This window comes from Chionomys nivalis, chromosome 22, assembly GCF_950005125.1.
Source record: "Chionomys nivalis chromosome 22, mChiNiv1.1, whole genome shotgun sequence".
Classification (NCBI taxonomy): Eukaryota; Metazoa; Chordata; class Mammalia; order Rodentia; family Cricetidae; genus Chionomys; species Chionomys nivalis.
The window spans coordinates 31,528,739-31,556,655 of record NC_080107.1 but is presented as its reverse complement, the minus strand read 5'-3'; positions in this window follow the sequence as shown (position 1 = coordinate 31,556,655).

Below are 27,917 nucleotides of genomic sequence, written 5' to 3'. Positions count from 1 at the left end.
TATACTTTTTGCAATTTAGCTACTAAATTTCTACCATTTTACATTTTATTGCCATTTTATTTGTCTTTCATTACACAAGTTTTTTGGGTTTTTTTTTGTTTGTTTGTTTGTTTTGTAACCTGGGCATAGGCTATTTTTTAAGCTAGGGATGTAGATTGGATCTCACGTTTAATATAAGATTATAAGATGGCCTCCAAAGGCCAATAGAAATGAGTCATAACACTAAATTAAATGCCTTTCTTCTCTTAAAAGTTCCAAGAGATAGAATGGATAGGTTAATAACAAATGAACAAAGCCTCACAAAAAAAACTGACAATAAATCCTGTTGACAGGATTGCTAATTGTCAGGGCTCATGGGCCCCGACATAGAAAACTATTTTCCCTAACTGGACTGGTACGGAGGCGCAAGGAATAACCAGACACAGCTTTCACCATTTTGGGAATCAGAAGAGAGAATTCTCTTAGTCTCTTCGGTACACTCAACAAGAGAGAAATCATACTTGATATTAGAAACCTAATCAATCATATATAGCTAGTGAGATCATGGTTCTTAGAGGAAAACTTACAACAGCCACTTTATTAGACCAATATAATTCATAAATGCATTCTAAAAACTTATTTTTATTTCTACAGAAAAGTATAGTTTTAATTCCTCATCAATTTTTTTTCTTTGAAACAAATAGAAACTATTGCAGAAGTCCTCAAATAGTCCCAAGATGTAAAGCAACTGGTCATGAAATATCCATCTTCAACAGGTAAGTCTACAAGACAATCACCAAACCATAATTCAAACAATATCACAGAAAAGGGAGTAGAAAGCTTAGAAGAACCAGGTAATTAGAAAGACTGTTATGGGAAGGTGTTTCATAAAAATGACAGGGAAATTTCCTCCATTACAACTCAGCAGTATGGCTACTTAGAAAAGACATGAATAATAACACCACCAATGGACATGCTAATGTGGTGCGGAGAAGTTTCTTGAGGCCTTACTCCTAGACAAAGAATAATCCAATGACTAGTAAAAGGAAGAATTAAATTTCCTCAAATAGGTGTCCAAAATTGGTTAGCTAATATAAAGTACTTCTGAAATCATATGCATATAAGCAAGACTTATTAGACTCAGTAACCTGCATAAGTATGTGCTTATGTGTGTGAATGTGTGTATATGCATATACATAAAACATGTATATATATGTTTATACACATGCACATATATATCACAATAATGATATCAGAAGGTTATGGGCTCAGGAGGTAAACCATATAATTATATTTTGATATTGTAAATACTGCATTAAAAAGATATTTGGAAGAGAGAAAAAGTAAATAAATAAACAGAACTTTAAAAAAAATGTTGTAACATTTTCCCATTCACCTTCCAATGATGTTATTCATATGATGCACTGGCTAGCCTTATGTCAACTTGACACAAGCTAGAGTCATCAGAGAGGATGCAGCCTCAGTTGAGGAAATGCCTCCATAAGATCTGGCTTGAGAATAAACCTGTAGGGCACTTTCTTATTTAGTGATAAATGGGGGAGTCCCACTTTATATGTGGATGAAACCACAGCTCAACAGATTTCTATAAGAAAGCAGGCTAGCCAAGCCAGTAAGCAGCAGCCGTTCATGGCTTCTGCATCAGTTCCTGCCTCAGGTTCCTGCCCTGCTTGATTTCCTGTGTTGACTTCCTTTGATGATGAACTGTAATGTGAAAATATAAGTTGTATAAACCCATTCATCCCAATGTTGCTTTGGTCATGGTATTTTATTACAGCAGTAAAATCCCTAAGTATTTTGAGTGAGCAAGATGTTATAATTTGTTTTATAGATAAAATATCATTAGTGACATAAATACCTTGCTATCATGTACTTCACTCCATAGCATATCTCCTGATCACTAATCATGTCTAATACTGTACTTTGTGTTTTGAAATGAGCGTTACATGTAACCAGTGCTTAGCAGTGTTAGAGCCTCTTTTCCATACCTTAGTTGTTACTTAAAAGTAGCTACGGACCAAGAGGTAGAAACACTGCCTATACCAATTCAAGGAGGAGATGGGTAGACACCAATGCAAGAATACATTCAAGGCCGGGCAGTGGTGGCGCAGGCCTTTAATCCCAGCACTCTGGAGGCAGAGACAGGCGGATATCTGTGAGTTCGAGGCCAGCCTGGTCTACAAGAGCTAGTTGCGGGACAGGCACCAAAGCTACAGAGAAACCCTGCCTCAAAAAAAAAAAAAAAAACACATTCAACAACTTAAAAACTTAAAAAACAACATGGTACACCAGAACCCAGTGGGTAATACCTCGGAAAGTCCTGAGCATCTTAACACCAAGGAAGCAGAAGTAAATGACCTTAAATATAACTTTGTGAAGATAATGGAGACCCTTAAAGATGAAATGAAAAAAGTCCCTTAAAGAAATTGAGGAAAAGACAAACAAACAAAAAAAAATGGAAGAAATCAATAAATCTCTAAGGAGAGCGAAAATAACCAAGAACAAAACAATCAAACATTTAAAGCAAACAGATGTCATGACTCAAATAGACTTAATAGACATCTATAGAACATTTCACACAAACACAAAATGCACCTCTTCAAAGCACTTATGAAACCTCCTCTAAAATTGACCACATACTCAGTAACAAAGCAAACCTCAACTGATTAAAAAAAAAAGCTGAAAAAAAAATACATTGTATCTTTTCAGATCTCCATGGCTTAAAGTTAAAATTAAACAACAACAACAAATTGCAGAAAAACCTACAAACTCATGGAAATTGAATAGTGCTCAACTGAATCACCCCTGGATCAAGGAAGAAATAAAGAAATTAATGACTTCCCAGAAGTCAATGAAAATTAATGCACAATATACCAAAACCTATAGGATAGCATGAAAACTGTACAAAGAGGAAAGTTCCTAGTACTACATGCCTATGTAAAGAAAATGGAGAAATCTCACACTTGACTTAACAGCACACCTGAGAACTCTAGGGAAATAAAAGAAGCAGACTCACACCAGAGGAGTAGATCACAGAAAATAATCAAATTGAGGGCTGAAATCAATAAAATAGAAACAAAGAAAACAATACAAAGAATCAATAAAACAATTATCTGAGAAAATCAACAACATAGATACTCCCTTATCCAAACTAATCAAAATACACAGAGAGAATATCCATATTAACAAAATCAGAAATGAAAAGGGGGACATTAAAACAGACACTGATGAAATCCAGAGGATCATACTCCAAAAACCTTTGCTCCAAAAATTGGAAAATCTAAAAGAAATGAATAATTTTCTGGAGCATGTGAATAATTTAAATAGACCTATAACCCTATAACCCCTAAGGAAATAGAACCAGCTATCAAATTCTCCCAAACAAACAAAAAGCCTAGGGCATGATGGTTTCAGCAGAGAATTCTCTCAGAACCTCAAAGAGGAGCCAAGACCTATACCTACTCAAATTGTCTACACAATAGAAACAGAAGAAATATTGCCAATCTCTTTTTATGATGTTACAGTTATCCTGATACCCAAACCACATAAAGACACAACTAAGAAAATCACAGAACAATCTCTCTAATAAACATTGATTCAAAAATTGTCAGTAAAATGTTGCCAAATCGAATCCACGAACACATCAAAAAAACATCCTCCTGTGATCAAGTTGGCTTTATCCCAGAAATGCAGGGATGGTTCAACAGATGAAAATCTATCAATGTAATCCACAATATAGCTAAACTGAAAGAAAAGAATTATCATTTTACTAGATGCTGAAAAAGCATTTGACAAAATACAACACAGCTTCATGATAAAGGTCTTTGGAGGCACTAGGGATTCAAGGAATGTATCTAAACATAATAAAAGCATTTTGCAGCAAGCCGACAGCACATGAAAGCAAATGGAGAGAAACTCAAAGCAATTCGACTAAAATCAGGAACAAAACAAGGCTGTCTACTTTCTCCATATCTATTCAACATAGTACTCAAAGTTCTAGCTAGAGTAATAAGACAACAAAAAAAGATCAAGCGGAAACAAATTGGAAAGGAAGAAGTCAAACTTCCACTATTTTCAGATGATATGATAGCATACATAAGTGACTCCAAAAATTCTATGAGTAAACACTTACAGTGATAAATCCCTACAGTAATGTGGAAGATATAAGATCAACTGAAAAAAAAATCAGTAGCCCTCTTATATACAAATGATAAAGGAGTTGAGTAAGAAATTAGAGAAATATCACCATTTACAAAACCCACAAATAACATAAAATATCTTGGGGTAACAATAGTCAAAGCAGTGAAAGGTTTGTAGCATAAGAACTTTATGTCATTGAAGAAATAATTTTAAGAGGATTTCGGAAATGGAAAGATCTCCCATGCTCTTGGATAGGTATTCAACATAATAAAAATGGCAATACTACCAAAAGCAATATACAGATTCAATGTAACTCCATCAAAATACCAACACAATTTTTCACAAACCTCTAAAGAACAACACTGAAATTCATCTGGAAAAACCAAAACAAAACAAAAAACAGGATAACCAATATAATCCTGTAAAATAAAGGAACTTCTGGAAGCATCACCATCACTGGCATCAAACTCTATTACAGAGCTATAGTAATGAAAACAGTTTAGTATTGGCATAAATACAGACACGTGAATCAATGGAATCAAATTGAAGATGCTGATATTAATCCACACACCTATGAACACCTACTATTAAACAAAGAAGCTAAATTCTACAATGGATAAAATAAAGCATCTTCAGCAAAAAGTGCTGGCATAACTGGATGTCAACATGTAGAAGAATGCAAAAAGATCCATATCTATCCTCATGCACAAAACTCAAGTTGAAATGGATAGAAGACCTCAACACCGATCCTGTTACACTGAAGCTCACTGAAGAGAAAGTGAGAATTAGCCCTAAACACATGGACAGAGGAGACCATTTCCTAAATATAACACTAGAAGCACAGACAAGGAGAGCAACAATAAATAAATGGGGCATTCTCAAACTGAGAAGCTTCTGTATGGCAAAGGACCCACCCAATATGACAAAACAGCAGTCAACTGACTGGGAAAAGACCTTACCAATCCCACATTGGACAGAGGACTGATTGTAGTGGGATTTCATTTATATTTTAAAAATAAAGCTTACCTGAAGATCAGAGAGTAAAACAGCCCCACTAGTCGCCTTACAGACCAGGCAGTGGTAACATACACCTTGAAATCCAGTAGCCACACTAGTTGCCATAGAAACCGGGTGGTGCAGTCCTTTAATACCTGTGGTGCATGCCTTTAATTCAAGCCCTAGACAGGAATATAAAATGGGAGGAGAAAGTTCACAGATTCAGTCTCATTCTGAGGTTTCGTGGAGGCAGGATCACAATTTTCAGAATGAGGTTGAGGTAAGAGCCATGACTGACTGCTTTGCATTTCTTGCTTTCAGGTTGAGCCCCAATATCTGTCTCTGATCTTTTATAAACTGTGCTACATTTGATCTCCAAAATATATAAATAACGGAAGAAACTAGACATCAAAATATCAAATAATCAATTTTTAAAATGGGGTACAGATCCAAACAGTGAATTCTCAATGAAGAATCTCAAATGGCAAAAGACACTTAAAGAACTCCTCAACATACATAGTCACCAGGGAAATGCAAATCAAAATGACTCTCAGATACCATCTTATACCAGGCTGAATGACTAAGATCAAAAACACCAATGATAGTTTATCCTGAAGAAGATATGGAGTAAGAGAAACACTCCTCCACTGCTGGTGGGAGTGCAAACTTGTAGAGCCACTTTACAAATCAGGTTCTCAAAAAATTGGGAATCAATGTACCTCAAGATCCAGCAATACCACATTTGGGAATATACTCAAAGGGTGCTCAGTCATACTAAAAGGTCATTTACCCAGCTATGTTAATAGCAGCATTATTTGTAATAGCCAGGATCCGGAAACAACCTAGATGCTCCTCAACTATAGAATGGATTAAAAAAAAATAGTGATACATTTCCACAATGGAGTACTACTCAGTGGTAAAATACTATGACTCTTGAAATTTGCATGCACATGGATGGAACTAGTAAAACCAATACTGAGTGAGGTAGCCAAGATCCAGAAAGACAAACATGGTATTTATTCACTCACAAGTGGACATTAGACATAAAGCAAAGGATAACTAGCCTATAGCTCCTGAAACCAGAGAAGCTAGGTAACAAAGACAATTCTAAGAGAAACATACATGAATCTCCCTGGGAAAAGGACATAGACAAGATTTCCTGAGAAAATTGGGAGCATGGAAGTGGCGGAAGAATGGAGGACAGAAGGGGAGTAAGAGGGGAGAAGGGGAGGAGGGAAGAGAAATGGCAGTTATAAAAGGTACCAAATAAGCTGAAGAACTCCAAAAGCATCCTGTTGTTCATAAAAACTTCCTTCAATGGACTTAATTATAAAATGTCAATGAAAAGTTAGAGTCAATAAACTTGAAGAGAGAACAAAAGACTGAAAATGTGCTCAAAGAGCAGAAGGGTCAAAAGAAGAAAATGGAGTTATTGTGAAAAAGTACTGTAGTGCATGGACTGTATCTAACACTTGCCTCATCAGCATTCCAAAAAGACAAGAAACACAACATCCCAATGGATGTCTAAATAAATAACTCTGAAAAGTTCCTAAAACTCACTGAAAATTTAAATATTTAGAAACAAGAGGCTAACAGAAAGTCTAAGATGGGAAACAAACGAATAATTACATCTATACACATTGTAATTAAACTGCTTAAAAGAGGCACATGAGATAAACATGGAGTTAGCCTAAAAGAAGTAATTTATTACTTTAAGGTCACTTCTTTTTTAAAATCAGAATTCTTATTCATTCTTTGATAATTTCACACATTTTTCCTATATAACATATTTTCACAATACTTCCTCGTCTCTAATTGATCTCTTTTATTCTCTCCTTTAACTTGCTCTGGAGTAGTTCTTTCTAAAACAACCCTCGCCGAAAGTTCTGCCTTTTCTTGATGCCACTGAATTTAATTAGCGTGGTTTGAGTGTGTATGGGTGTGGGATTAACAGTGTATGGATAACATATCTGCAGCCAATAACCTTTGAAAAACATAACTACATATTTAGGGAAAATATGTGTTACAAAATCATAGATGATTCATTTTTACCACAGATATTATAAACTTCAAATTAAAACCTTTAGGTCATCTCTCACTATTAAGGGACTTTTACCTTTTAATTGAAATGAAGAAATTTAGGAGCATCAAGTGATCACATGAATGCCACTTGTGGAAAGCACAGCAGTTGATCATATAACTAATACAGGCATTAAATGGTAACCATTCAGAGAGCCTTTCAAGTATGCATATAATGCACTTAATAATGCCTCATGCTTTGAATTATATAAGGACTGACATTTCAAGATTTTTGTCATGCTATTCGAATTTATGTGCTAAAACTTATGTAATCTTTACTTTTTAAATATTAAGTTTAAAATTACTGGACAGAATTGATTCATAGGTAAATGACACCAAAGAAAGCAAAAGTATTGTTCTACAAGAGGCACTGAAACTCAAATGGATTTTAAGTGAGTCTTTTGTAGACATGAACAACAACAGCAACAAAAACCTGGAATATGAAATAGTTTTTGTCTGAGTACTTTCACTGTTTTACACCGTTGAAAATACAACTGTGGTAAAGGTAGGATTAGTGGTTTATAGGAGTAAGGGTGGCTTTTTCAGGAAGTGGAAATTTTTATAAATGTATAAATGTATAATGACCAAATTCCTAAGAGTTCTTCCCATTATGGTAGATGTGTGGGCTTGTACAGGTGACTGAACAGTGTAGACGAACAGGAACACACAGAGACAGGTAAGTACAAGTGAAACTGCAAGATGAAGATGATCAGGCAGCTGTTTTCAGCAATGACATTTTGTCTGTGGTGATCTTGATACCGTCCAGAGCAATTAGACCGAGAGTACAACACAGTATCTCTACAGAGTTTCTCCCAGCTGCAGGATAATCTACCATTATCTCCAGTTCAAAAAAATAACAATGTACTTTAGTACTGTATCATTATTCTGTTGCTATAAACACCATTATAGTATTTTTTTGAACTTAATTTAAAGAATATACATGCATAAACACACAATACACACATATGTAATTTAAACAACACTATTGCATATGATAAAACATACTCAAAATGTTTTATCTATTTTTTAAAAAGAAAACAAACTATCTTTTTTCATTATACATACCAATCCAAGTTCCCCTCCCCCCATCTGCTTACACTGCTCCACCTATCTACTCTTCAGAGAGGGTATGGCACATTACTTTGGGGAAGGTCCAAGGCCTCTATTTCAGTCTTCAAGTCTTGAACTGTTTCACCAGTTTGTTTTTTCCTGGTTTTCTTTGGGATTTTGTTTGAGGGATTAATTAATTTTTTTTTTCATTTTTTGTTTGTCTTTTCCTCAATTTCTTTAAGGGAGTCTTTCATTTCCTCTTTGAAGGTCTCTATCATCTTCATAAAGTTATGTTTAAAATAGCTTTCTTCTGCTTTTTATGGGTTAGGATGATCAAGTTTTTCTGTTGTGTGACCACTGGGTTCTGTTGTTACCACATTGCTTTTAAGGTTGTTGGATGAATTCTTGCACTGACGCCTACCCATGTCTTCTTTCAATCGATGCTGGCAATGTCTTTGCATCTTGGTCCAATCCTTGCAGTGGCTGTTTGAGTCTTTTGGGAATAGTTCTTGGTCTGCTCTGTACTGTCAATGTGTCAGGGAAACACTGACGTCTCTCTTAACCTTCTCTCTTGATCTTCTCTTCTGGTTCTCTCTCTTGGTTTACTCTGTGCAGTCACAGCTTGGGCTTTAGAGTTTCTCTTTTGGTCATCTCTCTTCATCCTCTCTTGAAACTCTCTTGCATGCTGGCTAGAGAAGCAGAGGCAATTGGGGGAGGGACCAGGGGATTAGCCCCAATATAGAGAGTTTAGAGTGTGGGATATCCTGCTGGGTAGCTGGTCACTATCTCTTGGTCCTCTCTGTATTGTAGCAAGACGTGTTTTCGAGTTCCACCTAGGTTGCAGGAGGATAGGCGAGTTTGGGAACAGGATGGGGTTAGTAGCTTGCAGGATCCAGTGAATGGGGTGGATATTGGGACAGCTTACCTGCAGGAAACCCTCCTGCTTGCTGGCTGGCTAGAGAAGCCAAAGAAGTTGGGGGAGGGGACTAGATTTTGCCTGACTATGAAGGACATAAGAGAGTGGGACGTCCCACCACATGATTGGTCACTCACTTCTTGGTCCTTTCTGTATTGTAGCAAGCTGTGTTTCAGAATTTCACTGAGGTTTCAGAAGGACAGGTCACTCAAAATGTTTTTTTTTAAAGAAATGGAATGAGCTTGGAAGAGATGGCTCAGTGGTGAATAGCCCTTGTTCCTCTTCAAGAGGGCTCAGAGCATGATACTCAGCATCTACATCTTTGACTCAAAAGAGCCACAGGATTTCTCTTCTGGCCTCCACGGGCACTTTCACACACGTACACATACCACTCATCATCCCACCTCCATACACAAGTACAATAATTAAAAATAAAGTAAATTTTAAACAAATTATTTAAAAAAAATTCCAAAGCTAAAAACATCCGAAGTGCAGTGATGCCACTGTCCCACAGGGAATGTTGCTTTTTGATAGTCCTTCCTCCACACCAAGACTTTCTTTCAGCCCTGTAAACTTCAGTTTACAGTATAGTATATGGTTATGGGTTTAAATTTTAGGGCACTGTACCAAATAGCATCTCATTTCAGAAACTGAACTGTCTATATTTTTAAGGCTTGGTAATTAGCCTTCTCCCATAAATTTGAACCACATATAACTTAGGGTGTGTAAATCCAAGATATAAGTATTCACATACTTATGTGAGTATATTAAAAGTTAGTTTTTCTTTTCAAGGTTATCAATAGGCACTATGGGTCTATCAGTTTCAAGAATGGGTGAAGTTGTATTATATTATTGCAATGTTGAAAGTTTGCTTTAAAATTCGTTGTTAGTAAAATGAAGGTGTAAGAATTGGCAGGACCAGTTCTTACAGTATGTTATTACCATACTGTCAAGCAATGTGTGGGTGCCAATGCTGACAACACTGGGTGTGTTGTAAGTCAAGCGTGAGCCATGGATTTCTTATGACAATAATACATTTCAACCCTTACCTTATTACCAAATTTTTTGGAACCACGGGATAATATATTTAATTTTTTCTACCGCTTGTATGTGAAATTTCAAGTGAGGTAGCCAAACGCAGTGAGAATACAGAGTCACTTCCTGACATTGGTTTACTAATCATTGAAACATAAGTATTTGAATATCCAAACCCTTGTCCATCTTTGTGTTATGTTCAACTTTACCTCCTAATTCTATAGGTTGCATTGAAGGGATCACAGTAATAAGTTTTATCATAGAACAATTCCTTTTTCTCAAAAAATTGCTATAAATTTTTTGGATATGGAATATGTGTGCATTATGTCGCTGGAACATTACATAGGAATTTTAAGAGAGAAGTCATGGTTCCTTTAAAGACATCATTTAAACCCAAGCTACATTTAAGGCTACAGAAGAGTGTTATATACTGACAAGTGTTGGGCTAAAATCAAAGTCACATTGTATATGTTCTGGAAGTAGGAAAAAGTTGAATCATCTTATTAAAAGCAGACTGTGTAACAATAGAAATGTGTCAAAGTCTTTTATTTATCTTTTTATGAGAAGGTTAAATACTTCAGGAAAGGGGATAAGGTTTTCTCATGTTAACTAATCCAGAAAAAAGCGAACAGAAATTTCCTTTCTTCAGCATTTATTGATATTAATTGCTTTATTGAACTAGCTGTGGGAACTGGGATTCCCAATGCCAGCTAGAGGATCATAATTTATAAGCTAACTGATCCCACAAATTCCACACTTAGCTCAACATTTCCGTTGGAAATATGGAATCCTTTAAAATTGTTATATTTCAGCTTTCTTACTGGATGTGAGATCACATGAGCTAAATGATAAAACACTTTTTTTTTTCACAAAAAAAAAATGGGAATTAGAACATCTTATATACTAGGTCCAAACCAAACCTGGAAATCAATTTTATTATTACATTTTTCTTCACTTTATTTTTTATTTGTCCATTTTGGTGTATTACAGATGTCCCTAGGTATAACCATCAGTAAAAACAATACACATGTGTAGCTCATAAATCTACATTTGTACTGAAGCATGGGAGAAGAGTATGATCAATGCCACCTTCCAATTGCCTTCCTCTGAGCACTTAGAAACCCTTTACATGTTCTGAACTTAGGGTCGTAAACAACAAGCTGGGTCCCATGTGAAAGGTTGGTAGGAAGTCTCTGCATGTTATTTCTAGTTGAAACTATGGCAGTCAAGGCAAAAAGTTCCAGATTATTTAGAACATGGAATGACCTGGTAATCAAGATTTGGTATAAATAAATAAATAAATAAATAAATAAATAAATAAATAAATAAATAGTGAGCTGCCAATTACACTTATTTGTATAAACTTAGAAAGTCCAGATAGGTTATTGTTGAATACCGCAGGAATGTTTTGTTCAGAATGGCATAACCTGGCACATAGAAAGGCCTTTACTTTTATTCAGATATGCAAACTACGATGGAACACTGTGACTAACAAGGCCCAAGGCTCAACTGGATATTTGCTTATGATATTTAATGTTCATCTTTAACACATCAGATGTTTTAAATCACATCATGCTGAAATGTTGTGTGGAAATTATATTTAATGATTTTCTTCTTTCTCCACTTTGTTTTGATAATTGAGAACCTGGTTCTAACAATATTCTTCTGTCATGAAATTCAGCAACTAATACAAAGGAGCACTGAGGCTGTTGCATATTATATTTCATAAATCACTAGTTTATTTCTACAATTTGCTTTCTAAATATTGCTTTAGCCAATGATCGATAAATACATTTGTTCATGAGAGAAAGATATTTTCCTAGATATAAAAATATTTAGTCATTATTGTAAATTATTCTGCAAATATGGGAAAAGTAAATGACTTAATATCCAAAAGTTAAAGACAAAAATTTCTGTAGTGTTTATAGGGCACCTTAGACTTAATTATGAAGCTACTGTTTGAGTAGATCCAAGATCATCAGAGAATCGGTGAACTGTACTGAGAGGGTCATTGTCTCTTTCTCACAGTACTGACTTCTCAGAAGTTTTATTAGTTGCCATGGTAAGTGGCTCAGACACAAGGTTTAAATCATTTTCTTGTAAAGATAATTTTATAGCTATATCTATCTGTTGTACCTTTTTTCCCTCTTAGAGCATTTATACTCAATCCTACCTCAACTCTCATCAATTATACAGTTTTGTCTTTTTGTTTTCTATTATTTGATTTTTGTTTATATATTCCAAATTTGGTAAACTTTGACCATATCACTAGGATGAAAGCCGTGGCTTTGACGGCTGGATCCAGCCCATTTCTTAGCTTTCCAGCCTCATGGCGGAGATACCAGCTGTAGCCATTTTTATTGCCACAAGTCTAAATCTATGGCGTTTCAAGGTCCCTGCCAGCAAGCAAGCTGCAACAGACAACACTCAAGTCCTCTCTGTAGTCGGCCCTCCTGCCTCAAACAGTCAGAGTTTGCCCAGAAAGCCCGCATTTTAAAACAACACAACTTTTTTTCCTGCTATGGCTGAAAACAAACAAGCATGCAGTCAGCTTTTTATCAATACCATTTAAGTGTTTTGTGGCAGGACCTCTTAAAGGAGCTGCAAGATTTACAGCTAAAGCTGAGTCAGGAAGCCTCTCTTAGATGAGAGCGATTGCTTGCCTCTAGCAAGCAGAGCAGACCCAAGAAATTGCTGCTACCAAGAAAACACGCTTTACTCCATTCTTTCCCAAGCTTTCTCAGGCTTTCTGTGGATATAGTCGTCCACACATTGGGGGCCATTCTGTTGTGGGAGCTGCGGACTGTGTTCCTGCCGCCCCAGCTCCTGGTCGCCTGGCTAGCTTATGCCCCGAAATAACAACACACAAACTGTATTCTTTTAAACATTGCTTGGCCCATTAGCTCTAGCCCTTATTGGCTAATTCTCATATCCCGATCAACCCATCTCTAATAATCTGTGTAGCACCAGTCTTACTGGGAAAGATTCAGCATGTCTGACCTGGCGGCCCAGAGAGGAGAGGAAATGGCATCTGAGCTTAGTTCCTCTTCCTCCTAGTATTCTATTCTGTTTACTCCACCCACCCAAAGGCTGGCCAATCAAATGGGCCAAGGCAGTTTCTTTATTAGCCAATGACCTTCCTCCATCATGTGGCTGGCTTTATATTAAGTTACTTGATACATTTGTACTGGAGTTTTATGCATGGTAATAGATATGGATCTATTTTCATTCTTCTACATGTTGATATCCCATTATGCCAGCGCCATTTGTTAAATATGCTTTTTTATTTTACTATTTTTTGCTTCTTTGTCAAAAATCAGGTGTTTGTAGGTGTCTTAATTAATCTGGGTCTTCAATTCAGTTCCGCTAGTCCTGCTGTCTGTTTTTATGACAATACCAGGTTGTTTTCAGTACTGTACCTTGTATTAGGGTTTGAAATCAGGAATTGTGATGGGTCCAGAAGTTCTTTTATTGCACAGGATTGTTTTGGCTATCCTGGGTTTTTCGCTTTTCCATATGAAGTTGAGTATCATTCATTCAAGATCTGTGAAGAATTTTGCTGGGATTTTGATGGGCATTGCATTGAATCTGTAGATTGCTTTGGGTAAGATTGCCATTTTTACTATGTTAATTTTCCACTTTCTAATGTCTGCTTCAATTTCTTTCTTTAAAGATTTAAAGTTCTTATCATACAAGTCTTCTATTTGTTTGGTTAGAGTTACTCTGAGATATTTTATGCTTTGTGGCTATTGTGAAAGATGACGTTTATCTGATTTCTATCTCAGCTCATTTATCATCTGTATAAAGGAGGGCTACTGATTTTTTTGGTGCGAATCTTGTATCCTGCTACATTACTGAAAGTGTTTATGAGTTGGTGAAGTTCATTGGTAAAATTCTTGGGGTTGCTCATGTAAATTATCATATCATCAGCAAATAGACTTTGACTTCTTTTCTGATTTGTATCCCCTTGATCTCCTTTTGTTGTCTTATTGCTCTAGCTAGAACCTCAAGAACTATGTTGAATAGATATGGAGAGAGTGGACAACTTTCTCTTGTTCCTGATTTTAGTGGGGTCACTGTGAGTTTTTCTCCATTTAGTTTGATGTTGGCTGTTGGCTTACTTATAAAACCTTTATTATGTTTAGATATGTTCCTTGTATCTCCAGTCTCTTCAAGACCTTTATCATGAGGGGATGTTGTATTTTATTGAAAGCTTTTACAGTATCTAATGAGATGATCATGTGGTTTTTAATCTTCAGTTTGTTTATAAGGTGGATTCCATTGACAGATTTTCATATGTTTAACCATCCTTGCATCTCTGGGATGACGCTGACTTGATTATAGTGAATGATGATTCTGATGAGTTCTTGTATTCGATTTGCCAGTATATTATTTGGTATTTTTGCATCAATGTGCATGAGTGAGATTGGTCTGTAATTCTCTATATTAGTAATGTCTTTATGTGGTTTGGGTATCAGTGTAATTGTAGCCTCATAAAAAGTGTTTGGCAATGATCCTTCTGTTTATATTGTGTGGAACAATTTGAGGAGTCTTGGTATTAGTTCTTTAAAAATTTTGTAGAATTATGAGCTGAAACTATCTGGTCCAGGGCTTTTTTTGTTTGGGAAGTTTTTGATGACTCTTTCTATTTCTTTAGCAATTATAGGTCTATTTAATTTGCTTACCTGGTATTGATCTAATTTTGATAAGTAATATTTATCCAAAAAGTTGTCCATTTCCTTTATAATTTTCAATTTTGTGGTGCACAGGTTTTCGAAATACGACATGATGATTCTCTGTGTTTCCTGTGTACCTGTTGTTATGACTCCCTTTTCATTTCTGATTTTGTTAATTTGGATATTATCTCTCTGACTTTTGGTTAGTTTGAATAAAGATTTGTCTATTTTCTTGAAGAACCAACTCATTGTCTCATGATTCTTTTTATTGTTTTCTTTGTTTCTATTTTGTTGATTTTAGCTCTCAATTTGATTATTTACTGCTGTAGTTTTCTTGGGTGAGTTTGTTTCTTTTTTGTTCTGAAGTTTTAAATTATTCTGTTAATTCACTAGAGTGGGATTCTCCAGCTTCTTTATGTAGGCATTTAATGCTATGAACTTTCCTTGTAACACTGCTTTCATTGTGTCTCATAAATTTGGGTATGTTGTGTGGTCATTTTCATTGAATTCTAATAAGTCTTTAATTTCTCCCTTTATTTTTTCCTTGACCCGTTGATGTTTCAGGTGAGCATAATTTAATTTCCAGGTGTTTGTGGGCTTCCTGGAATTAATGTTGCTGTTGAATTCTAACTTTAAGCCATGGTGATCTGATAAGATATATTTGTTTAGTCCAATTTTTTTTTTTTTTTTTTTTTTTTTTTTTTTTTTTTTTATTTTCGAGACAGGGTTTCTCCATACCTTTTGGTTCCTGTCCCGGAACTAGCTCTTCTAGACCAGGCTGGCCTTGAACTCACAGAGATCCACCTGCCTCTGCCTCCCGAGTGCTGGGATTAAAGGCATGCACCACCACCGTCCGGCTTAGTCCATTTTTTTTTTTTTTTATCTTTTGAGGTTTCTTTTGTTACCAAGTATGTGATCAATTTTTGAGAAGATTCCATGAGATGCTGAGGATAAGTTACATTCTTTTATGTTTGGATGGAATGTTCAATAGATGTCTGTTGAGTCTATTTGAGTCAAAACATCTGTTAGTTCCCTTCTTCCTCTGTTAATTTCTTTTCTGACTAACCTGTCCAGTGGTGAGAGTGGAGTGTTGAAGTTTCCCACTATTAGTGTGTGTGGTTTAATATATGATTTAATTTTATAAATGTTTCTCTTACTAATGAGGGTGCCCTTGTATACAGGGTATAGATGTTCAGAGATTTTCTCTTGATGGATATTTCCTGTGACTAATATGAAAGGTCCTTCTTTGTATCTTTTTGATTGATTTTAGTTTGAAGTCTATTTTGTTAGATATTATGATAGCTGTAACAGTTTCTTTATTGTCTCTATTTAAGTTTTCAAGTCTTAAATAGTTTCTTTCATATGTTTCATTGCTTTTCTTGGTTTCATTTGTTGATTTCTTCCAATTTTTTGTTTGTTTTTCTTCTATTTTTTTGAGAGAATTTTTCATTTCCTCTTTAATGGCCTCAAACTTTATGCTTAAGTTATTTTTTAGGTCATTTTCTTCTGCTTCATCTATATGTGGTTGTTATAGCCTTGCTGTTGTATGGTCACTAGTTTTTATTGTTGTTGTGTTACTCTTTGTGGTGTTGTGTGTGTTCTTACCTTGTCTACCCATTTTTTTTTTCAATGATACATGTAGTGGGGATGTCTGTTATTCTGATGCCAGTAGATCCAAGGCTCAGATGGTTACTGCTCACGGTGTAGTCAGTGCTTTTATTCCAGTCACCCTCTTGGTCACTCTGTGTTCCTGGACGTTGCTCAAAACTCTTGGGGTTTGCTCTGCTTCAGCCTAGGTCACTGGGTTAGTCCTGTTTCTGTAAATGGCCCTGACTTGGATCTGCTCCTGCAGAGGTCCCTGGTTTGGGATTGATCCCACTAAGGTCTCTGGCTCTGATCTGCTCCCTCAGAGGTCCTAAACTCTAGTGACTGGACTCACAGAGGTCCTGGATCAGGCCTATTTCGTCAGAGGTCCCAGATTCACATCCAGACCTGCAAAGGTCTCTGGTTCTTTCTTACTCCCTCAGAGGTCCCAATCTCACACCTGGACCCACAAAGGTTCTGGGTCAGGCCCACTCCCTCAGCAGTTGCTCCTCTGTACCTACTCCTGTGGAGTCTGCTGTCTCAGGCTTGCTCCACCCTAGGTCACTGGCTCAGTCCTGTTACTATAAATGTCCTTGGTCTTGATCTGCTCCTGCTCCTCACATTTATTAGTATTAAAAGAAATCATTGTTATTAGGAAAATGGGTAAAATTTGAAGGAGTATGTATTTAGGCAATCACCATATTCCATGTTTAGCTTGATAGGTAGTTATAGGGGAAATATCACCCTCAACCACTATGAAAAAATGTAGTCAATAGGCATCTCACCAAAATCAAAGAATGATTAGTTTGGTTTCACTAAAGTATATTTGGAGTATATAATGACATTAACTGCAATGCTCTTAAGATCCCAACATTTTTATTTTTCTTGTGCCTAGAACTTAGAAAGGTAGACAAGTGTAGTTAGTCTACCCTAGAGATATGGAGCGATAACTGAGAACATATTCAATACAAAGAAAATAAAGAAACAATGAGAAATTGTTTAACTCCAGCTTATTATTTCTCAATTCAAAGAAAATAGTAAAATCCAAAATATGCATAAAAAGCAAAACCAAACAGCAACAACAAAAACCTGGTCCCCAAATTATTAGCAACTGCTTTACTATCAGATGACAGTGTTGTTAGCAGTTATTCAGTCTGATTCAGGACCAAGAAAAGACTCTTTGTCTTCTACTCCCACACAGCAGGCTGCACCAGAACCCAGTTCTGTGACTTTATTGTTTTCTGCACAGTGACTTTAAAGGTCTGCCTACCTTAGTCACAATCCCATGATTGCACCCTTAGGCGTTTTCCACTTCCTTCTTAGATTCCAATTCCCAATACATGGACTCAAGGAAATAATCTCTTTACCGTGCCTCTGGAGAATCCAGACTGCTTGTGAGGGCAGATTTAGTTGTCTTTACTCCAATAAGGATGAATAAACTAAAGTGCAATATCATTTCTTTAATTTAGTCATTGAACTCTTCACAGGGACTTAGCATTTCTCATAGAGAATTTGTAAATAGGGTTTTTAGTGATTTCACCCAATGTCCATACTATCCTGAGAGAAGTCCAATTTCAAACTGAAGTCAGTTTTTAACCAACCCCATCTCTTCCTTATATTATCAAGTACTCTGTCAGAATGGCTTTGTCTCATGCTGTCAATAAATAAGCTAGTTTATAAAATCTGAATATAAACACTAAGAGCAAGTTTTCCTGAGCAAAAAATGGAATTAAGGTTGAAAGTAATGAAGTTACATTAAAAAAAAAAAAAACCAGACTGTGCTACTGACTAAACTACTTATAAAGGTTTTTGTTCACATAGTCATCAAATGTTTCTTTAAATTAATATACTTAGTCCCCGCTATAACTTCCAAGAACATATTGTTATATAATCTTCCTGACTTTCATATAACAGGAATATTTTCTCATTTCAACACTAAAGAAGTTAATATATAGGTATAGAACATCAAAATACATGCATGAAAAGGCAGAGTCAATGTCCTTGGTGCTTTTATACACACAGATATGTTATGTGTAAAAACATACATACATATGTGTGTCCATATATTTAAGTGACCACATACCTTATGTAGAACCTTGAAAATATTTTACAAGAGAACTGCATGGTTTGAGTAATATATAGTAGATGATATCAATGTGTTTATTAAATCATCATATTTCTACTTCTGGTCCTACTTTCTTTTCTTTAGCATTCCACAAGACTAGAAAATTAAAATGTGATTTAAACTTTACTGTTACTTGGTGTGTTTCATAACTACATTTGAGTGAAAGTCAGGACAAAGTATTAAGGGAAACTCTCCTTGCTAACTTTTTGCAGACAATGTTTTGTGATGGGTGTGACTTAGGATCACTGGCTGTACAGAAAGGGAAGTGGTTCTAGGGACAAAGAATATTCCCAGACAGTTAGTTTATTTATATGCTGATATTTTTGGATTGCGTATTGATGGGAAAATGCTCAAAAAGTGATTTTCACTGCACAGTGTCTCCCAATTTATTAAAACACGATTTTCTAGCTGTGTGTTAGATTTTTATCTGGGCGGGCTATGAATAAACTGCTTAGTAAACATGTCAATCCTTTTGCTTTAGTTTAGGTTTAGAGCCTAAAAATTCTTTTTAAATATACATCTTCTGATTCTGTATAGGTAACAAATAAAGCATGACACATAGAATTTTCTGAGTTACATTTAACTTTTATTTCAGAAAGGAGTTCACTGTAGAAGCAAGATGAGTTATATAGCTACTGATAGAATATGCTCCTGGTCTTGATACAACAAAATTGTCATAGAGAAGAATCCTGTGGTGTTAGTAGTTCGTCTGGGTAACTCATGAACATAAGAAATTTTTCTACTTCTGTAGGTTTTACACCAGTATAAGTCATCAAATAAAGTCTGTTTAGTTTCTCCCATCTATTTTAGGAAATATTTCTCAACCAATCACTGCAAAGGAGTGTCATTTTAGTTCCAGATGCCACTACGAACACTGCAGTTGCTCATTTGTGTTTCTCTCCAAGTGGAACACCTCCTACTGGGATCCAGCACATACACAAAGTACTTTGTTTCTCCTACATTTCCTTTAATCATTAGATAAAGTCAGATATATAGTCTGTGACTAAATCTTGTCAATAAATGAGTAAATACAAATTGATAAAACACATAATTCATAACTTTGAAAATAATAAATATGGAACATTCTTATGTAGAATTCTAAATCCAGAGTACAATTATTACTGAAAACTCTTATTGAAAAATGGTTAAAATTTGGAATGGGTTATTTTCACTATTTTAAATGGGTATTCCTAGTAGCAATACCGGTGTGAAATTGATTTAAAAATGCAGCTAATGTATTTGAAATAACGCTAGATTCAACTGAACAGGAAACTTTGTAGAATAATAGGAATTCATCAGTGCTTACAAGCTTTATTGGCTTCCAGTCTACTGCTGATAACTGCATTTCCAAAATTTAGTTGCTTAATCTTATCTGAGATGTTTTGCTTTCAGCTTCAGAGGAACTGCAACACTAGTTTTATGAGCAAAGCTTCCCAGGACACTTGAGTCACCAAGTCCTGATGGAAGCATAATCTGTAAGGACATTGCCACTGGCTGCCAATGCAGGGGAAGAACAAACTAAATCGTTAAGATTCAGTCATCCCTAAAATTGCAGCTTGATCTTGAATTTTTTCTTCTTCTTGGCCATCTGTCCACAATTTTGTTGCTGTTGTTGTTTGGTTGATTAAAAAAAATGCTTTACTGCAGGACACACAGAATCCCCACACACACAAAAAATATGGTAGTAAAATAAGAATTTGAGTGCATGAAATTTATAGTGAAGATGACATACTCACCGACACTGCGTGAATCCTGAAAGCACCACTCGTTTCTTACTGGCCCCTCACTAAGAAGAGCGAGAGCAGATTCCATTAGCTTGAAATTGTCTCAATCAGTGTTTCATAAACACTGACATGAATGCGAAACCCCATGGGATCTTGGGATGCTGCAGATGTGTCTGAGAATGCTCTCAGGATGTGAGATCTTAGCTTCTGTAATTCTGATCAGACCCAAGATGATGCTGATGCCATCAGGCAAAGGACTAGACTAGCCAGGCTGTGTTTCTAAACTATTCTCTTCCAATCTTTGTATTCACATTTAGAGTTTTTTTTTTTTTTCTGTTTTTAAACATGAGTTATCTCTGTGTTTCTTCTCCCAGCTCCTGACTTTTGAAGAAATAATATTGGATTTATATGAAAGTGGGATTAAGTAGAGTAGAGAAAACACTTACAGGAACCTTTAATTTAAGATGACTTTCTCAACCACCTCATGCCAAACTCCAGCAGGCTCCCCTCCGGCAGGACCTTTGAAACTCTAACCCTTTCGCATTATCAACCGAATTACTGTGCTCTACTTTGCTCCCTGTCATGATTCTGTTTGTGGATATCCCACAGAAGTGTCTTTTCACATATCTATAAACAATGGGTGAATTGTACACTAAATAGGAAAGTTTTATCATTCATAGTAGCAGGAAATCCCGAACTCACAGTATTATGTACATAATATCTGAATACACAATCAGACTCTTTGAATTACACTGTAGGATCAACAAACATAGCAAAGATCCTACAAAATCTGTTTCTCTCAGGACATTCACAGTGCAAATTAGCCATGATGAAGGAGATGGTTAGAATTCACTTACTAGGCACATATGCATATATAACCTTTCATTTTCAATTTCAACTTTCCAATTTAAGGGATGACATCTATTACAAAATAAAAAATATAATGTCAGTGCTATGGAATTACATATGCAGCCTACAAGCATCCCATAGAATTTTCTATTCATTTTTCATCCTAGGATCCGATGTACAGATTTACCTGTAAACACAAGAAGGAACTATTATGTGGAAAATCATGTCTCTGAAGCCCATATATTGTTCAAAAATATTTGAAGATCCAAGAATGTTCTATTTTCTTAGATTACTGGCTGAAGAAAATAGTACTGTAGTGTTTTTAGAAAATACTACCACCACCTACTGGCATATGCTGTACATAAAATTGAACAGGTCTCTATATCACTTTTAACAGGTCAAATAAAATCAGGGAATATAAGGAATATATAATAGTCATGTTACTTCAACTGTATGTCTACAGTTAGCCAAATGAAGTTTTCACCATTATGACAGAATCACACAAACTTCTATTATCTAAACATACAAAAAATGGAGAAAATACAAAGCAAAAATAAAAGATATTAAAATTTTAAAATACTACAAAATAGTAAGATATATTGTCACTCTGATGTGGAATTTTTTTTTTCTTGTGAACATGCTCATTCTATTTCAGTAAACTCTAGGGGAAATGCAAGATTGGCTTCAGTGTAGAGAGTCTATAAGAAAAACAAAATAGCATTATTTAAAATCATAACCACCCAAAAGAACTATTCAAAGCAAGAAGTTCGATTAAGTGAAACAAAAACAAGTTATAAGCCTACTGGAGTGTTCATTCCAGTTAATTTCATTAGCTTTTATCTCAGCATTAAATCCCCGTTTTCTTTAAAACTTTCCCTGAGAAAGCATTAAATCACCAAGCTGTTTCCTCGGTTGCTCATTTGAAATTTATCCTCAGACAATATTGTCTTTTGTTCTACACATTTCCTATCTTTAAAGAAAGTATCTCTTGCATAGAATCTATTTTCTTGTTCAATAGTTCAATATTTTGCATCAATGAGCTGTGGACCCATGGAAGGATATAGGATTATAGTTCTCTTCCCAAAACTTTACTGTGACACCCCTATTTGTCAGCATTTTAAAATGAACAAATTATCCCTTCAATGACCAAGAAAGAGGATATATTTTAAAGAAATCTAATGGTATAGTGAAGAAACATGTAGGATTGGCCATAATAAATTTTAAATATTCAATAAAATACTTCTAATATTAAGTTACATTGATACATTCAATTTTGGTCTTACTTTTCTTATGTGGATATTAAATACTATAGATAATAATTTTATAATGTTCCTAATTATCCTATGTAAATAACTACCAATTCCCTACCAACAGATAGTTCAATATTTGGAAAAAATATTGTTCCCCAACACACTGTCTTTATACAGTCAATTGGGATTTACTATTTAATAGTGAATTACTGATTTTGTTGAGTAGTTTGGCAGCGTGTATATTTACTTATTTGTCTCCTTTGTACCTTATCACATCCTGTGTCTTCATTTCAAGTAGAAATAGCCGTTGTGTAACTACAACGTGTTCAATCTTGATTAGCATAGCTGATTCAATGGTGGGTGGTCACAGCAGACAAATTGTTCAATCTTTTTGCACTTAAAATAATGGAGAAAGGCAGCACAGAAGTCAGATGCAACAAAGAAAGAAAAAAGGGAAAAGGATGAGAAAAGGATACCTTATTGTAACGGTGATGAATGAGAAAGAGCAAGAGGGAAAGTGTGAACAGGAAAGTTCTCCTGAGAGACAGCAAAGCCTCCAAAACCAACAACTGACTCCAAAAGAGACGCTTAATTCTATATGATGGCTGAAGTATATTTATTTAATCAAGGAAAATGTATCACCTATTAAGAAAAGTTAAAACATCACTTTCAACTCTCTCTGTCATTGTTCTGCTGTTATCGTACTGCTATGAGAAAGATTCCCCTTCTTCATCAAAATCAATAAAAATCCATATTTACAATGCCTAAAAATGTAGTAATAACTTGACATAGAGTGCCAAAAGTTAGTGGTTAAAAGAGAAGATGGATAGATTTGAACAATTAAAATCAATGTGCAGAAGTGGTAAAGTATATGGGATAGTAAGAAGTGAAAGCCACAGTTTTTGACATTCTGTTTGTCCATCACCTTTGCATAAGAGTAGCAGCTAAGGCAATGTCAAGTTAATAGTGTCAGTCTGTGGACCCATTCAATGTGAAAGGAGGGGACATTTGGTTTGAATGTTTACACATATGCTACAAAGTGAAGAAAGCTTACATTACGAACAAGAGAAGGCAAACGACAAGAAGGAGGAGAAGAAGCATGCAAGTACATGCTTGACATAAAGTGCTAACTTACAAAATAACAAAATTGGACCATTAAACTTGCATGAGGGGTTTACTTTTTTGTTGTTGGTTTGTTTGTTTGAGACAGGATTTCTTTGTGTAACATTCCTAGCGGTCTCTGTAGACTAGGCTGGCCTCAAATTCACAGAGATCCACCTGTCTCTGTCTGCAGAGTGCTGGGATTAAAGGTGTGTGCCAACATTACCCAGCTAAAGATTTACTTTTTTTTTTATAACTCGGATAGATTGTGCAAAAAAAACCTTCCTTATTTTTATCTGATTTAATTGTATATTTATTTATTCATTCATTTATTCATTTATTGTGATTTCATGGATATTGGAGAGTCGGTGACTGAGGAACATTTATCTTTTTAAAGGACTTTGATGATTCTTTGTTAAGCTCATCATCTTAAAAGACTAGGTATATCTTTTGGGGGGATCGATTTATTTTATTTTATTTTATTATTTATTTATTGATTTATTATTAAAAATTCCCACCTTCTCCCATCCTCCCATTTCTCTCCCCCTACCCTCACTCTCCCTCCCCCTCATTCCAGTCCTAAGAGAAGTCAGGGTGCTCTGCCCTGTGGGAAATCCAAGGCCCTCCCTCCATCCAGTTCTAGGAAGGTGTGCATCCAAACAGATAGGCTCCCCAAAAGCCAGTGCATGCAGTAGAATCAAAATCCGGTGTTATTATCATTGGCTTCTCAGTTCGTCCTCATTGTCAGCCACATACAGAGAGTCCGGTTTGATCACATGCACGTTCAGTCCCAGTCCAGCTGGCCTTGGTGAGCACCCATTAGGTAAGTCCCACCGTCTCAGTGGGTGGATGCACCCCTCGTGGTCCTGACTTCCTTACTCATGTTCTCCCTCCTTCTGTTCTTCATCTGGGCCTTGGGAGCTCAGTCCAGTGCTCCAATGTTGGTTCTCTGTCTCTATCTCCATCCATCTCCAGATGAAGTTTCTATGGCGATATGTAAGATATTCATCTCTGTGGCTATGGAAGAAAGTCAGTTCAGGCACCCTCTTCTCTGCTGCCCACGGACCTAGCTGGGGAAATCTCCTTGGACACCTGGGAAACCCCTCTAGAGAGAAGGGAGAAGGGGGAGGATTGGGAGAGCTTGGGGGAATGGGACAATTGAGATGGAGAAAAGGTGGATATGGGAGCAGGGAAGAATATATCTTAACTAAGGGAGCCATTTTAGGATTGACAAGAGACTTGGTCCTAGACTAGGTAAATCTTACAGTTTATGAATCATATTTCACAGTTTTCAAAATAGAATCAGGTAGTCTGTAGTGACCCAATACAACCATAAATACCCAACTACTAAGCAAAGAAATCAAAGCAAATTTTAAGGAAGAGCATAGATGCCATCAATATTCTTAGGAAAAGGAAGTGTCATGAAGATTTACCCAATTACTTCATGTATATGCAAACATAGTTGTGAGAATTTTGGAGCTCAGTGTCAGAAAAACACAATGCAATAAGCCTTAGTTGAGTAAAATACAGTTTCTGCATTACTTTGAAGACAATGTTCTTGAATGAGGCTGAGGAAATGCAGAGAGCTAGACAAACTTTTAAGCTTAATACCATTTATGCGATTTTTTTTGATACCCATGTGGTATATGCCTAAGAAAGGGTCAAGTATAACACAAAAATAACGTCAGAATACAGAATATTGAAGTGTATACCTAGGTTCACCATAAATACATCAACATAATGTTTCTTTACAGTAATCTTTGATTATTTTGAAATTTAACTTTGCTTTTACTCTTAGGTTTAAGAATGTTTCTTGGTAGGTGTTGATAAACACCAAAGCATGTGCTTTCAAGATGGACTTGGCATCCCTAGAGAAACATGCCCCCCTGGACATTTTACTCTTTTACATACATTATTTAAGTTCTTTCCCTTAAATTTTTATATAAAAATGATAGATATTTTAAATGCTTTTCCTCAGAAACACTCATATTCATCTGAGCATAGTAACAATTAATGCTCCTATGCTAAACTAAATATTTCATTATTCCAATTATTTCCACTAATTTTCCATTTTATTTTTAGGTAATTGTTACATAAAAAAGCTAAAATATAGACTGCGAGAAATACTTTTCAGGCTTATTAACTAAGTAGTGAAGAAAGTCAACCAAAATAATGGTTTAATCTTTAGAATCATTAATCTATAGTCCTTTATGCCATCCATAATTAGATAGAAGAGTCGGTTGCTCCAGTCATTGAAGAAATGCGCTCATTTGTTAAGATGGTTCAAAGCTAAAATCATTCCAGATTGTTGGCTTGTAGCATTCCAGTCGGAGGCTTATCCCAACTTTGTCTTCATAATAATCATTAAATTCAATTCAAATGCTAGTCATGGGAATTGTTACTTGACATTTATTTATTTTGCAATTTATCTCAAACTGATTTTAATAGGGGAAAAAAGCACAAAGGAAGCCAATCTGCTGCCTCAGCACTTCCTTGTTTGTAGAATATTTCAGCTGAGGTGACCCTGTTCTGGTGGGAAACTCTATGATTAGAGCTCTTTCTGTCTCAGTGACCAGTACATACACTTTCCTTTTTGCTGAAGATATAACCAAGCTTTTAAGGGAAACAAATTAAGATAACAGCCATTATTAAATGGTCAGATGGAGGACACACTTGAATTTTTAAAATACCTAATAATTTAAGGTAGAAACTGATTATGATCAGATAACTTGTCATTTGATATATTGGCATAGCACATTTGTTTCAAATAAAAGAAAGAGAAATTTGAGAAGTTGTAAGTAGAATTTAAGGGCAGGCTAACAGCAACAACAAGATTAATGTTTAAGTGTAAAATACACACATTATAATAATATCAATGACCTTGGGCCTCGGAATTTTTTTTTATTAATCTTTTTCTTTCTTTTTGAAATAGCCCCCAGGTCTGGAATAGTTGTATAACACAGATTGGATTCCAGATTCTGGTTTTTATTTATCTTTTGAGAATAAAGGAGAAAGAAAATGAAGTTGAAGAGGTAGGGAGGTGGGGGATAGTCAGAAGGAACTATGGGGAGAGCAAGACTATAACCAAAATATATTGTATAAAATTCTCAAAAAATAAACAAAAATATTTAAAAGTTATATATGAAATGGAATAATACATATTAAAGACATGTATATGTATTCTTCTTGGGATAAACAATTCACTCCCCAATTTTTCTTCTAAGTACTGTGATGTTTTTCCTAGTACTTTTCCTATTAACTACTTTTCCCTAATACTTTGCTATTGCAATTCCATTCTGATGCAAACAAAGTCAGGATAGTGAAGATTCTGAAACAACAATTGTTTCTTAGAGATTATGTTTTACCAGAGGTAAAAAATTAGCTAATAATTACGACTTTATTTTGTTTAATTTCCAAAGGAGTCTCCATAAAAATATATTTTTTTACTACTTTGTTTATCATTGTTTAAACTGAAAGGCTTGAATTCTTTATTGTTGATTTCTGGTGTAATAATATTGGCACATACACACATGCTAATAAAAAATAAACAATAAATAAATAAATGAAGAGAAATCAAAATTTAAAACATAGCTAGAAAGTTTCTGACAGTCTTTGAACTGAAGAGCAAGCGTATAAATTGCAGAGTTAAGAGTTCATAGGAAGTTATTAAATTATATAACATTAGTCAATTCATTATACAGGAAAAGATGAACCCAAATATATTAGGTAAGATTTTGGTGATGTTGTTTGTTGTTTGGTTTTACCTTTCCTTGATTTCATTTGCTCTTAAAAGAAGGTAGTATGCAGGGTGCATTGTTGCACTAATTTGTCATCCTAATGTTTGTGAGGTGAAGAAGGGACAGTCTTGAGTTCGAAGCCAACCTAGACTACAAAATGAGATCTTGTCAAAAATAAAACGCAATAATATACTGACACTTTATTGTTGAGAAGATATGCTATTTCAGTAAGGATCTCAAATAGTTGAGGCTGACCAATCAGGGTGTTCATCTCTGAGGGGAGATGAATTCACTTTTTCTCAACATTTCTTAACCACTTAGAGTTATTCATTTAGTGTCGGGATCCTAAGAAAGAGGGAGACAAAGAAAGGGAATAAGGAAGAGTAGGAAAGAAATTGATGTGATTATATTTAAAACACAAAGAAAAATTGAAACTAGAAAAATGGATTGAGAGCTGTATTGATTCATGTAGTTATACATTTTGTTAATAGTTTACCATAATGTCCACATTTCAAATGTGTTACTAAAACTTACTTTCTGACATTTCTTTATATGTCCACCTCACGCAGCAAGGCAACATGTAATAGAATTGTGTACTCATTCTTTGGGGACTGAGCACTATCCCCATGTTGTCAAAATCCCATGAGTCATATTTACA